The sequence below is a fragment of the Sturnus vulgaris genome, chromosome 2 (assembly GCF_052056855.1).
Source record: "Sturnus vulgaris isolate bStuVul1 chromosome 2, bStuVul1.hap1, whole genome shotgun sequence".
NCBI classification, from domain to species: Eukaryota; Metazoa; Chordata; class Aves; order Passeriformes; family Sturnidae; genus Sturnus; species Sturnus vulgaris.
In genome coordinates, this window is record NC_142244.1 from 113,557,833 (window position 1) to 113,573,647 (window position 15,815).

At 41.9% G+C, this 15,815-nt stretch overlaps 1 protein-coding gene across 1 annotated transcript in view; it reads left to right on the forward strand.

Moving 5' to 3' along the window:
* The first annotated feature begins 279 nt into the window (after positions 1–279).
* LOC106853528 (myelin-oligodendrocyte glycoprotein-like) overlaps positions 280–15,815 on the forward strand; it is a 31,856-nt gene continuing 16,320 nt past the window's right edge. The window contains exons 1-2 of the mRNA XM_014876830.2: positions 280–402; positions 2,708–2,825. The gene's annotated coding sequence lies outside the window, so the exon portion shown is untranslated. The remainder of the gene's footprint in view (positions 403–2,707; positions 2,826–15,815) is intronic.

The window sequence follows — 15,815 nt, forward strand, 5'->3', positions numbered from 1 at the left end:
CATTTTCAAGTTGCACATTCGTGCAAAGAAATAACTTTTAACTATAGGACAAAAGATAGGCAATCGTCCTAGAAAGAACTGCAATACCTGAAGGTAGCATAATCATAAATAGCTATGATTTCCTGGAATAGCTAATTCTGGGAAAAGATTAAAGGTGGATGTTCCTGAGCTTTTTCCTGTTGGTAAAGAGGTAGCCTGCATGCCCTTACATCAGGGAAACATGTTACACTGAGCTGACAGTAATTCCATTTATTCCTCAGCTTGGCTGGAGAGCCGGCCCCCAAATTCTGAGTCACTGCTCACATCCTCTGCTCCAGCACTTCCTCGTTCACAGCAGAAGCTCCTTGCAGCAGCTCGTTTGGGTCCCAGCACGTGCAGAGGGAACACAGAGATTCCACAGAGGTAAGCAAGAGATCAAATTTTCTGTCTTGGACGAGAAAGTGCCAAAATTGCAGTATATGGGCTATGGGTTTTGACTAAGGTCTTTTACACTTGTTTCAGATGATGTAGCCGTAGAAAAAATGAAAAAGAAACTGTGTGGATTTAGCTTGGGGTTTGTTTTTTTTTCTTTGTCATAAGCGACAGTTTGCCAGAGAGAAAAAGCCACAGATTGAGGGGGTTCCCAGTTGTGTAACTGCTCTCCCCTGTGCTGGCTCCCAGCTGGGGCGTGCAAAATGGAAAGTGAGGCCACCACGAAAACAAAAGGCATTCCCAACTAAGTTTCTCGCTGAGTACCCCTTTGCCTTTATTTCTGATCTCATCTTTCTGCTCTTCCTTAGTCATTAAAGTGACAGAGTCACAGAAGTGGCCGAACAGGGAGCCTTAGTTTAGCCAAATTCAGAGGACCAACACTAGGCTGAAAACAATCAAATCACACTTGCTGCCTCAAAATGTCACCTGAGCGAAAGCAAAGGCTCAAGGCACTCAGCATCCTGGCAAAAAGGGAGCTCTAGGTAATCTCTCAGGTTCTGAATGGTGGCTGTTCACAAACTGGCAGAGAAAAGGAAGGCAAGAGGTGCCAGGGTGCTGAGCAGCTCACACAGAGCCCAAGGTCCAGGCTGCAGGTGGTGAAGAAGTCAAGTGTAAGTGTGGCAAGACAAGAAAGGGTAAACACCTTCATGGAGGGATTTCCCAAACTGAGTCACTGTGGTTGCTATAATAAGCAGTGGTGGACTTCGGGGGAAAAAAAAAAAAACCAAACAAACCAACTTCTGTTGCACAAGTAGGCTTCAAGCAAATTTGGTGCCTTGGTTTTGACAGATTTATATTAGATTAATTAAAGAACAAACCACAAAAACTACACAGCAATAAATGTACCTGCCAGTCCCTATAACAGGGCATTTAAAACAACTGTCTTATCTTAAAATCTAATTTTATTCTTGGTAGCTCGTTGCTGCCTTTAGAGGGGGCTGTACCCACCAAATTAATGCAGGGACAGAGGAAGGCAGGAAAAAGACACCTGGGAAAAGTGCAGAGCAACAGATACCACAAAGTCCAGTTTCTCACACCTCTTACATGTGAGCCTGCAACTCAGACCCCCTCGAGAGCCAGCTCAGATAATTTCACCTTTTTTAAAGCTAAATAGAAGTGTTTCACCATTTGACTAAAAGTGAATCCTGAGGAAGAAGTGAAATGACAGAGCTATAGATTTCAGTTCTCATTAAATAAAAAAACTTGCCATTATTTGGAGTTTATCTATAACACAAGTGTAAGTAGTGCAAAGGTGGAGATCAACACAGATTTTTCATTCCAGAGAAATTATTTATCTATTTCTGTAAAGGGAAAGGAGATTATAGGAAATTTTTAGCTCCAAGCGCTCTTCTGGTAATACAGACCAGGTTATTGAAATATTTGGCAAGATGAGCATTACAAAAAATCTCTGATATATTTTTTCCCATTTGGGAAAGCCCTAAAAAAAGATTGCATGGATGTATACTACATTCAGGAGACTGATCTTTTGGTAGAACAGTCACCAGTTTTGGACATTGTTTTCTCCAGAGAAGCCACTTAGTGGTTGGGGGTGTGTGAGGGATGGATGGGAGAAGAACATTTCACTCCATAAAAGAAAAAGCATATTTATTCCTTTTATAAAAAAAAATTCAATAAACACCACCACCATCCACAGAGGTGCAGCCAACTTTTTAGAGGGGTTCTTGGATTTTCCCACCTTATCATGGTAAATGGCATCTACAGTTTTCTGCTAACATAAAACAGAGACCTGTCAGAGCAGATTCAGAAGAAGTCCACAAAAACAGTCAGTGTTGGAACACCTCTCCTCTGAACAGAGGCTGACAGAGTTGAGGTTGTTCAGCCTGGAAAAGGCTCCACGGAAATCTCAGAGGAGCCTTTCAGGGGCTGGTAAGAAAGAGACTTTTTACCAGGGCCCATAGTGACCAGCCAAAGGACAACGATTTTAAACTGAAAAAGGGTAGATGAAGGTTGCACATTAGGAATTTAGGCACTAAACTGGGTTGCCTAGAGAAGCTGTGGATGTGCCATCCTTGGAAGCATCCAGGCCAGGCTGGATGTGTCTCTCAGCAGCCTGGTCTGGTAGGAGATGTCCTTGCCCGTGGAACAAGATGAGCTTTCAGGGTCACTTCCAACTTGTTCTATGCTTCTGTGATGAGTACTTGAGAATCCTTTGAAAGAGTTTAGCTGGTTTGTCTTTTACACCCTTCTCACTTCCCTTTTCTGAACTGTGTTACAGCCTTCCCTCCCTCTCAGGACAAGGAGCCTATTACAGAACAACTGCCTCCTATGGAAGCTGAGCATTCCTGAACAGCCACCAAAGGGGACATGTCTGTGACTGAGCTCTGGTTCAACAGGTGAGGGGAATAAGGGGAGGAGAGGAAAATGCATATAAACTGTCCTCTGAGCAATGAGATAATTTTCTGCTACAGTCCATTAAATATATTCACACACAGTGAACATGAACATACTTCAGTGAGTGTATCTCAGTGACACTGGCAATTTTCAGGGGCATTTGGGGATATGTATACATTGAAAAATATGACTGCAGGTACATTCACAAAGACTTCCATTCACTGATTTTAGCTCACATCTGCTCATATGTTTTTAAAACAACACTTCAACATCTTGAGGCAAATCCTAACCCCAGAGCAAGATGTGGTGCAGAGGTGCCTGTGCTAAGAGGAGGTGGAGAAGTGCCACTGTCTTAGAGCAGCATTGCATGGGCATGAATTCCATGTGCTGAAGGGGAAGTAATTAATTCATTACCTGCATCACTTAATTAATTGCATCACTCCAACACCCAAAATTTCACTCCAAATTCACTTCTGGTCTAAAAAAAACCACTGGTGAGTGGTGTAATCCAGCCTTTTGCATGGTGTAGTTGAAGAATACAACTTTATTACAGGATGGGAAGTATGGAGAAAACAGGCAAATTATTCATCTAGATAATTGTGATGGGTTATAATCTATAAGGTTCTAATTTTAAAATTTATTTTATCTAGATAACTATGATGGGTTATCATCTATAGGGTTCTAATTTTAGAAATCATTTCTACAATTTAGTTTTGCATGTATTTTCCTCTCACACCACCTCGTGCATATCTTACCATGCCATTTTCCATATTATTTTATTCCACCTACAATTTCCTTGCAAGGCTGCTGAAAAGAGCAGGCTATATGAGATGAAGGAGACTGCTGTTTGCTCGATTTTTTTTTTTTTGCCTCCCATCAGTTTTTGATTATAGTTAATTAATTTTGCAGTCCAAACACATTTCTCAATTAAGTGCATTTAAGTGTAATCTCCTACTCTGGCTTCTCTTCTAATATCTGAGCACCCCACGTTCTACATTAGCATGTGCTTAAGTTCTGAACCAGAATTTTTTTGTAAAAGCAAAATCGCGTCCAGCTCCTTTATCAATAGTTTTGCCAGGCCAATGATTGCTGTCACTACAGAGTGAGATCAGAGCTGGAGCCAAGCAGATCCTTCCCATTGTATTTCCAAAGTGGACAGATTGATTTTGACATCAGGAAAAGGAAGAGCATACAGAACTCCATATACTACCTCCTTGAGGTAGACAAGCTTAAACTTAGTTGTTCCTCTCACTCAAATGCAATTTACTATCCAGAGGATGATATTTTCTTCAAAAAGCAATAGCAATGATGAAGGGAATAAAAAGAGATGCCAGAAGCATTTGAGAAACCCACAAGGTGAGAGAAATGGAGGCAGGAGTGTCACCATTTTTCCATCTCTGCCACAGATCCAGCAAGGGCCATTCCATGGTTAATTCACTCCCATACACTCCTCACTCAGTCACCCGTAGTGATGCTCCTGAAGACTCAGGCTGCAAGCTAAGTTTTCCTGGCAGCTGGCAGGACTATAGATAGCACTGAACTTACACTTCTCAGAGATTTTTGAAAGCAAAGCATGACCCTGTGTGAATCTAAAGACCCACAGTGCTAGGATCTATAGAGCAGAATCCATCAGAGCTTCTACTGCCTCCTATAACAATCAATATTCTTCTACAGAATGATTTGTTTAAGATGAGGAAGGATTTTGTCTTGACAAGAAAGTCTACAACAACGTGTGAGGATGGGAGTAAAAGCTCCCTGGGGTCCCCATGTTGTGTTGCATCTCTTGTACTTCTTAAATCCTCTGCTGGGAAAGAGAGCAGGGGCAGGAAGTCAAAAGCTTTAGGGCTAAAAGGTTTTCATGAAAAGATCCCCTCTACAAGACAGCTGTGTCATGCTCAAGAGTCAGGGGTAAGAATTTAATTTCATTTCATCCCTAAGACCCATATAAGTCCCTGTGCTACAACACATTTTACTACATCCTCCCCCATTTCTTCACTCACCACAGAGGAATGGAGCAGAAAAGAGTGTGTTTATTTCTACTAGAGTGTTGTCATCCATGCAGTAAGTGGACTCTGGGGAAGCCTTGTTCCATAGACATTGCTTGGGCCCACACTTGTGATCTATTAATACCAAGAAAAGCAGCAGTTCCTTGCTCAGCACAAATTCCTTTTATGACACCAGGATAGAGCTGCACAAGTGCCTGGATTAAATCTTCAGAGTCTCAAACCAAAAAGCAAAACACCTAACTGAAGAGCTAGCAAGGTTGTGTGGCAGGTCTGTCTAGGGGATCTTTGAATTTCCTCATGGGAAACTTCTGTCCTCAAAGATTATCCACCACACAGTTAATTTCACCTTTTGAGAACCTTCACCTTTTGAGAACCTCACCGTGGCTACAGTTTTCATGGTGGTCATGGAATGAAGCCATTTTATTGCTGGTGTTTTTCAAACACTGCTTTCACTGAAGCTGAACAACTCATTTCAGATGCAGAGTGACCTGCAGGAGCTGATCTAAGCTCAGCTTTACTGGCCTGGCATGGTTGGCAGTGTCCCTGCCCCAGCCCAACTACAGATGTGCTCCACACCTCAGAAGGGAGAGAAAGATCTAAGTTAGCATATCCTCTGTTAAAATCCAGTTTTATTAGCTTGGTTCTCATTTTCTCTTACTCTTCTGTGTTGAGATGCAAGAACAAGTTCCCACTCAGACATAATCCTCATGCCAAGGTTATCTCCAGCAGGTGTAAATGGAAACTTCAGCTCCAATGTACCTTGCATTTTCAGGCCATAATGCAGGGATTTGGGGATGAAGCAGCTGTAAGAGACAGAACTCAGGGAGGTAACACAAATCAAGACAAGGCCACCACTGACTCCTTCCAGCAAGGTGGGATCAGAGACACCCTATGTCTTGCTCTGGTTAGGCCAGGGCAGGTATTTCATCTTGGGTGGTTCCAGAATGGAGCTGCAGGGCTCAGACATTTTGCCATTCCTGAACAACTGCAAAGAAATAGGATTGCTTCAATTTCTGAAACCTGTGTTCTGTTTCAGAGCTGCTCTGAGGTGTTCACTGTCCCTCAGCTGCCAATTCAACCTCTTAAATTATGGTTTAAAGCTCGAGTGACCATAAAAAAAGCCAACATAAAACACTCCTAGTTCAGCCCTCTAAATAAACAGTCCTAAAAGCACTGAGGTCAGCTTTGGATTCCTCACAATCTGTGGCATTGAAAGATAGAAACTTTACAAGGCTCTTCAAATCCATCTGGTAGCAGGACAGGAATGTAAGGGCTTTAAACTACAAATGTAAGATCAGCATGTTAAGATCTAGAGAAGATTTCCATGAGTGCTCTGAGGAAGTGCTCAAAACCAGGTCATGCAAACTTCACATACCTTGAATCTTCCTACAAATCATTTCTCCCTTGGGTTGAACCCAGAAGCTTCTAGTTTGTTTAACTGCTGCCAGTTAAAGCACAGGACAAATCAAACAAATAACTACAACTTAACTCTCCACAAATGTGTCAGCAAGGGGAAGGAAAAAAAAAAAACAGCTTGTTCATGACATATTCTCACAAATGGACATTTCTATCTGCAGAAAAGGCAGCTGTAATGTTTAGTTTTTAATGCCATTCCATAGTGCTTAAACACCCAAACTCAATGCTTTGTTTGCCTGCGTTATTGCCTCAAGATGTTTGGCAGCCGCCTGTAAATTACGCACAATGCCGTACCTAATCAATTAGCACTTGGTGCTTTCCCATCTGAGGACGTGACATCCCTTTTCCTTTGAGAGTTAGGGTTGCACTAGGTTGCACAGAAGTCCCAGCCAACACTCCTCCCTTGGGTAAGGAGGTGATTGTCACATTCTTATCGAGGCTCAATCAACTCAGGTTCCCATTGGATGCATCAGCTCTTTTTTACCAATAACCAAAGACAATTTGGAGAAGGAGTCCTGCCTTTCCAAATCAAACTTTCTGTGCCGTTTTCACCTCAAGTTTAGTCGTTTCTGAAGCCCCAGGTCTGGCCATCTCTTACCACAAATACTCAGAACTCAGGCTTTGGGCAAATCGAAAAGATGGGTTTTCATGAAGGGCTTGTGGCAAGACAGGATGTGAATTCAGACAGTCCAGCTGTGGGAACAGGACTGGTTCAGAGAAAACATTTCTTCCCACCCACAAGAAGACCCACTCAGTTGCTACATCTGTCTAAAGTAGCACATTGCAATGACAAAAATCCTCCTGATCCAGCTTTGTTGGACATCTCCCTGGAAGTGTCTACTTCCTTAGAATCTGATGGCAAAGCAGAAAAATCATCTGTTTACTTTAGCAGCAACAGCTGTACACCAAATAATACTATGTTTTAGGAGAGTTTGACTGTAGTGGAAACACACTGATAAGTACTTTGAGACATGCAAATAAGGACATCCCTTCCATCCAAACAAAATATCCACAGCATACTATGAGATGCCAAAAGAGCCCAGTCAGATATGATCCTGCCCCTACCCTGCACATGGATAAATAATAAGCTATTTGGCCTATGATTTTAAACATTTTGTGCAAGAACAGAAAAAAGGAAGGTAGGGTTTTCTAAGGAAAGTGCAGTAGGCATTCTTTATTAGAGAAACCCAGAGAAAATAATGATCTTTCACATATATAGGAACACAGTTCCTTCAGCTGATAGTTTACATGTCTTGCTCTCACAGAAAACAGGGCTATCCCACTGGTGTTTACAGTTCTCAGTGTGTGATATGAGAGAAAGCTCAGATCCTCTCTCTGATTTGGGTCTATTTATACCTTAAGAGATCACTAAAACAGAGACTATCAGAGGAGCTTGAGAGTAACCAGTTTTAATAAAAGTTATCACAGCTTGGATGCTCAGTGTTTATGTCATGACTCTAAGAAATGTGAACAGAGAAACATTTGGGAAGGCTGGTCCTGACACTGCATAGCCATACCCATCTCTCAGTTATGGATGGCTTTATAAGTTACATTGGTTCTCTGATATCCCAGGAGAAGATATCCAAGGATTCAGAGTTCTTAGGTGATATTAGGGATTTCCACTCACATATACCCTTGATTTTTCACAAGGCTGGAACAACCAGTGCATCTTTCTGCCCTTTATGTTCCAAGGCACATCATGCACCCAACCAGCAATTAGCTACCATATAATACACATATATAACAGTGTTAACAAAATCACTGTAGTGCCCCAACCCACTTTTTCCTGGATTTCCAAAGAACAGTTGTTATCTAAGAGATGCCTCATCACTTGTGCACAGCTCCAGCCAAGAGCCCAGAGGGTGCCAAAGCAGACACGCCACAGGCACTTGCTACTGTGCAGAGGAGCTTTGTGTCTGTGCCACTGCAGGGACTGAAACAGCTCCTGCAGCTACCCAGAGATACCAGATCACAGCTGTGGAGCTGCAGCCTGTTCCTGCCCTTGCAGAAGCAGGTACTGGATCGCCCTAGGGAAAAAAAAAAAAAAAAAAAAAATCTGTGTGAGATGGCATCCGAAGATATTTCAGCGGGTGTTAATCAATGGAAAGGCAAGAGCACAAGTTCAAGAGAATTAAGGATGAGTGTTGGGAGCAGGGAGATGTCACACAAGTAGTGCTTCAGCCAGAGCACTGCCAAGACCTTTCAACAGCACTGGTGAAGGTAAATGTTGATGTTTTGGAAAGGAAAGGGCTCAGTCATTTGAGGGAAGTCAAGTTCTAAAGACCCAGCTGTAGGTCATTGCAATGCTCTGCTGAATTTTCAAGCCTTATCTAGTCTATGCATTTCACACCCTCAATTTCCACCTCAGGGCTTGTTGAAAATAGGCTGCAAAACTGAAGTTCACCTAAAACTTTCACAGGGGGATTTCCTACATTGAAAGCATAGAACCACAAAGAGGTCAGGCTGATTTTTCATAGCATGAAGCCTTGCGGTTCTGCACAAACTGCTGCTCTTTCTTTTCAAATCATTGCTTGCCAACATGCTCCAAACACCATAAGCATCTAAAAGAGATGCTGTTTGGTATCTCTGACACTGAGAAAGACTTAGTTTGGTGCACTCTAGACTACAAAAAAGACAAGACAGCAGCGACCCATGTGCTGCTCCCCTGCTGTAGATGCAGCTGCCTACAAAGCCGGCAAGTTTCCTTTATGAAAGAATCTCACACACTTGATCCAGTGACTCATTGCTAAGGTACTTTGTTTGGACCCAGGGCCATATCTAAAGGGACCTCCACCACAGCCCACAGGATGACCCTCCTGTCCACTACCAAGTGACCACCAGATGTGATTGCAACACAAGACATCTGGGCAGAATTCATTAGCCTGATACCATCTGGCTGCTTTCAGATATTCATTCTGCAGCCTAGTTTCAGCTGTGTCCTACTTTCAGATGAAAAGCATTGTGCTCTCTGGTATTAAACATACTCACTGGTGAAAAAATTATGTGGCTACAACCAAAATAAGCATCTTCTGAAGTAATGAGACACTTCACTACCAGAGCTCCCTTCTCACTGGACCATTTCACCTTAGAAGAGCAAACTCAAGACTATTATAAAAGTCAGTAACTTTTAGGACTTCTATCCCCCTCCCTAGTTCTTGGAAGCTACAATAAATTTATCTATTAGGTTGTCATCTTTAGTTGATAAGTTCATGGACTGGCTTAACTTTTCACATTATATCACGACTCAGAGATCAGCACCAGCCAATTGCACAAAGATCTATTAACAGTTCACAACCTGGTTTCTTAAGAAAAGCAAGGCTTGTGGTATCAAGTGAAACACCTGCTTAATTCCTCCCTCTTCTCCCCAACATCCCTTATAGCCCTTTGACAAATCTTGCAAAAATAAGAGAATAAAAAAATCTCCAAATGGATTCTCTTCTCAAGGCAAGAGAAAAGACAAAACTGAGACAGTCCTGTAAAGTTAGCTCTTTAATCCAGGGAATTTGTGTTAGAGAGTAAAAGCCTATTTTAATATTAATAAGGAGATACTAATCAGGAGACATTAGGGAGCCCATGTCAGAGTTCATTTGCCCTTTCTATGCACTTCTGTGCACTTTTCTCACAGCAGTTATGGAACAAGTTTGCCTTCCCTTGACACAGCCAGTCTATTAGGGAATGCAACATCCAATGCAAACATTTCCATGTCAGCTGCTGCTATCTCTCAGTTCTAAATTCATCCTTTGTAAAACCATCTGTAATGCTGCTGTAGCTGGATTTTCTATTCTCTGGCCTAGTTATCCCAGATAAGGGCTTGCAAGGCTTCCAGTGCTAATTTGCAACAGGAAAGGGAAATTACAGAAAGAAATTGCAATAAGAAATGCAACAGCATAACAAATTGTGTTTTTCATCTTACTCTGCTCCTTCACTTTCTTCTGGGGGAAGAGACCTTTTAGTGTCCACTGGGGAAAGGAGAGAGAAGGAATGGGAGCTGCTGGGTTTAGATTTTTTTAAACCAGAGCTGTTAGTCTTCTTCCAATTCTAGACAAACAACACTTCAAGTACAGCTTTCTCCAACAGGAAAGCCAAGGCACTGAACTACCATAGAAAAGCAAAATACCCCTTCCCCACCAAGACATATGCACAATGATGAAAGAAGTTGCAGTAGGTCCTCACATAGATCTAAAGGAGAGAGCAGGCAACATGAAAATTAATTTACATGCATACAGCCATGGGAAGTACAGGGTAGGAGGGAAGATGCCACCTCTTTTTTGAGCCATGGTTCTGAGCAGAAACCTGTAAGTAGGAAGGAAACACAAGTGGTCTCTCAGAGAGGTTCAAAAAAAAGGAGGAGTTCCTTGCTTGGCTTCCAAACTTGAAGCCTTTTACTTTGAAAAGGAGGCAGCACCTCCCTATGTGACTGTGATTACAGTCAGGGATAAAAAAATGCTATTAGTGCTATTGCACTAATAACAGAAATTGCTCTCTTGCTGGTGGGACAAGAATGAGACAAGATCTGATCATGCTTGCACAATGCTTGAGAGATGAGTGCTCCAGATAGAAAATCATTTGGCTGAACTAAATCTGAACCAGGCATCAAAAAGATCTGAAAGCTTTAAGAACATTGAGAAGCATTCCAGAGCATGGGGCCTGCAGAAAGTGCTTATGAGCCCCACTCTTCCTTCTCCTGTTTACACAAATTGACTGTTACATTTTCTTCAGACAAAAAAATACATCTGCCTCAACTATGATGCCAAAAAGTCCTTCAGCACTTGGGCAAAACATCTCTATATGACAGTTCTGCACTTGGAACAATTATTTATAGATTAGCAAAAGAAGCATGAAGTACTTAGAGGCATTTTTAAAGTCCTGTGCTTAAGATCCTGTTCCTATCTATCTCTAACAAATAGAAGTTAATTGCACATTCATATTCCCATGGTTGTAACACAGCCACACAACTGGAAGCTTTCTGCTCCAAAACCAGAGCAACTAGGTTTAAAAGACTGTGTAGGCTTCAGCTTCATCAATATTTTCAAAAAGTAGGGGTTGGGAAAGCAATTCCTTGGGGAAGAGAGGGTCAGGTTTAAGCCTGCAATATTTGGCAACTCTCAGTCTTATTTTTGTCACTGGTTCAAGATTCCTTGAACACTAGGACTCCATCTTTTCACTAGTACAAAGTATTCCATGAGTACTTTATGCTTTACAATGGGCATCCATGGAAAAAAGCCAAGTTGGGCCCCTGGAGAACAGCTTTTCCATGTCTTATTTACTCATCTGATTTTTTTTTTTCCCTTGCATAAAAAAGGTGTCATCAGAAACCTGCAGAAATACCAGAGGTAATTCATCAGCACACCAGTGGTACTGGGTGCATGCTATGAATCACTCGGGAAAAGTTATTCTATAAACAGCTCCCCTCTATCCTTAAAAAGCTCTCACAAACTGCACTTGGCGAGTCTGTTTACAGGAATTGTTCTAACACAAACCTCAAATAAAACCCAGACACCTTCACTTTTGCTTTAAGAGAGCAATGCTCCTTTAGACATCACCTCAGGCAGAGAGCAGCTGCTTTTGGTTCAGTAGCTCTGACATCACAGAACTAATTGATACCATTGACAGGATTTGTTCCAAGCCTATGAAAACTTTATGAGGAACAGTTGCTTATAAACATGTCCAAACAACTGAATTTTATAGCTGGGTAGAAGAGCACTGGATGTGACTCAGATGATTTCTCATGCTCAGAGGTGTTGTCAGGGTTTATCTTCCAGGTGTACAAACCCTCAGCAAAGGACTCTGTCAGTTCAGTCCCAAATAAACATTCTCCAGGGAAGAGCCAAGCAAAGTTACCCCAGCCTCGATTAATCTCAGTTTCTTTCTCTCCTCTCACCCTGAACTTCCATTTTCAGACCCACCATTCACAGCATTTCCACAACCAATGGAGCAGCTCCAACAGCATAGGCTGCTAATTAGCCTCATTTACCTGTCAGGCTCATCAGTTTGTTGATTAATACTTAGAACAAATACATTTTCTGAGCTTGGTCCAAGTTTCTTCCTCTTCTAACAGGAAATATAAATAGAATTATTTAGGCATTACAAGTCAGGATGTCCTAAGAGGTCTGATAGAGGAAAATACAAACCAACTTTGAGCCTTGGTGGGGTTGTTTTATATATATATATATATATATATATATATATATATATATATATATATATATATATATATATATATATATATATGTATCACTAACAACTGCATCTTGTAGAAAGAACCTCCTTTTGTGACATTCTGCAAATAAAAATAGCTAAGGGAAGAGAGGAATCACAATAAGGAAAAGAAACTGGTAATCCTGGAGCTTGTTGCTAGCAAAACTAAACATCTGCAAGTCAGGATTTTCCCTGCTCTCACAGTATTGGGCTGGAAAGTAATTTTGGACAAGAGAAATTCTCCGGTATTAGTGTGTTACACTTCCTCCTAGAAAAGGCATCAAACAAAAATAAAGGCATTTTATTGACTATTCTGTCAGGTCAAAGCAGTCTCTTGAGCCTGAAATAGTTTCCCTTCTGCTTCCTGAAAAAATTCCCCTTTCTCCCTCTCCCTTGTGATTAGGCTATATCCACTACCTGAATTCAAAACTTCCAAGGGGAAGGGCAGTATTCTTCTTTCCTTCCTTGGGCTGATAACATTTACCAAAGGGATTTTATAACCCTGGCTCAGTGTGAAAGGTAACTGCATACTGGACACACTTTAAAAATGGATTATTTTGGAGCTTTACAATCTTTACAGCTCAATACTGTTCATGGGATGGTCTGGGTTTTAATGGATCTTGAAGATCATCTCGTTCCAACTCCTCTCCACGGGCAGGAACATCTTCCACTCGACTGGGTTGCTCAGAGCCCCATCCATCTTGACTTCTTTTTTGGTGTTCAGTAACTCAATAATTGCCAAGTTACATCCCCTATAAATTTTATGGTGCTTCAGCTGCACTCTGTCAAGACAATGGACAGTCAGGATATAGAGCAAAGACAAAAGGAATCACATTTATGAGCTTTCAGACACTTAGCAGCTCGAAGCAGTGGAAGAAATTGAGGCTGTTGAGACATGCCAGGTGTGGGGCAGAGAGCTGAGGTCAGACAACAGCCTTCTTCCAGCATTTCCAGGCCCCAGCTGGAAATCTCTTAAATCACAGAGCCTGGCTGGACTTGGGGAGCAAGAGGCAGCTGCTGCTCCTGGGATGCTCATCCCTCCTTAGCAAGAGGGAGATCCTGTGTCACATCTCTGGCAGTCACTAGCTCTGCCATTTCCATCATTTCAGGCAGCAATATCCTCTTTACTCAGTTTTTCCAAGAAGCCTGAACCAGCCTTGTACATGTATAGCTGTGCATGTACCAGGGACTCTTTTACCTCGACCTTCCTTGAGGAAGAGCTCAAATAATCATGATATTTCCAATGCAAGCAGAGCAGCTCAGACCATTGAACAATGGAGCTGCAAACTACTTGCAGAAATTTCAACTAAGTGGAGACATTTCAGTGTAGGGAGGTTTCTGCAAGTAACAGACTGACAACAGGATTAGGCTTCCATCCTCGTCTTCAATAAAAGAATTATTTCACATATTTCTCTAATCCAGGTGACACAGAGTGCCTTAAGGCAAGTAATGACTAAAACTGCATGGAAAGTCCATGAGACAGAGCAAGAAGAAATACCCGCAACCACACCCATACTATGCAAGAACTTCCCACATATTTCAATCCAGTTTGTGCCTTCTTGCCTGTATCTGTCTTATGAGGACCTGTGTTCAGGAATTCCTATCACTTGACATAATTCATGTGTAGAGGGCCAGAGGAAGGGTGGTGAGGTATTTTTATTTCACCCATCTTCTCTCCTACTCCAGTAAGTTTCTCCCCAGTTTGTATCCAGCAAGAAACTCACACATATCCCAGTCAGTAAGAATGCTAAGTAATCATTTCAGAGATTATGGCACACTTGCACACAAGCTGAGTTCTCTGCTCCAAAGAGGTGCTACCAGCCCAAACTGGATCATCACTCTTCAAAACCAGGTCTCATTTTTGCATCTCCAGATTATCCACTTTAGAAGTATTGGTCAGTGTTGTATCAATCCAAACATTTTCACTGATATCAGTTAAATTAATATCGCCTCCAGGACTCTTTGCATAATTTAATCTAAGAATCAGCTCAGTTGCTTGGTTGTTGAGTACTCCAGGCAATACCACTGATTTAAGGGTTAATTTGAGCAGATGCCAGAGGAAAAAAGCCCCCAGTGAAGAAAAAAATTAAATCCTATTAATTTAATAAAAAATTAAATCTTATTTCCATGTTAACACTCTAGACTACAATACCTCTGTAGGTTAAACAGTAAAACAAACCATTATACAGAGAGTACTAGAAGCAGATATTCAGGCAGGAACTGCCTCCAACATAAGAAAAAAAATTCATAGCACAGATTGAACTAAATCAATCCTTGTTTCTTTCTGCATTGTCATTTGGGAGCTACATCTTCAAGGCTGCAGTTTCCTAAAAGGTGAAGCCTCACACACCTATGCCTTTTTCACATAACTAATCTCTTGAAAGAGATCTTTAATCATGAGAAGAATAATTTATTCACCAAAAGAGGAAAAATCATTTTGTTGGAACTGGAAGATAAAGAGCAGTGGAAACTCTCAGAAAAGGAAAAAGGAATTGAGAAAAAGAAGAACTTTACAAAAAGGAACAATGGGTTTTTTGGTCTCATTCCAGAAGTTTCATCAAAGGGCATGGGACCACCACACACCAGTAGTCACAAGGAATAAGTCTCAGCCATGAGCACAAGGTCTGGAGAAGGAGGAGCTGCACCTCAGGCTGCTTAGGTTGTGCTTCCTGAGGTGTCACAGAGTGTCAGAACTCAATCCCAGGAGGGCTTAGGACATGCAAGACAGGGATAGATGGGGCTGGGAACACCTGCTAGGGATTTAGAGGAATGAAATTCCTCCCTATGCCAAGAGTCTTTCCAACAGGAAGAAAGCAAATGAAAGGCACTGCCCTGCCATACAGCAGCAGCATTCTCTCGAAAAGCTAAATGCTCAATGTGGCACAAAAGTTAGCTCACACAGAGAATAAAGCATGTTTTAAGAGAATGGGATGAGGGCCCACTACTGAAAATTACAGATGTCATGCCAAAACTTCCTAATGCTGGCGTCACAGGCAGCAGTGACATGATGTCCCTCTGGAATCTGAGTACAAACATTCTTCTCTTTCTTGGAGTTGCCTTCACACAAGGGGATTGAGCAGAGGCAGACACAGAATTTCTCGGAAATAACAGCTGGAAATGTGGATGCCATGAATCTTGACCGTCTGAGAATTCAATCAGACCAGACTTAACATGAAACCACCAAGTACCCACAAGACTCCAGCACCACTTGCTCAGGGTTGAATTCTGTTCACTTGCATACCAAGAGCGTGCTTCCTTCCCCCTGAAACTTGAAACGAAACGTGCCACTTTTAGCATCAGTCCCCTGGGCCACCAAACCCTTCCCATTTTACAAAGCCACAGACTGCTGCAGTTTCATCAGAGCTATTCAGA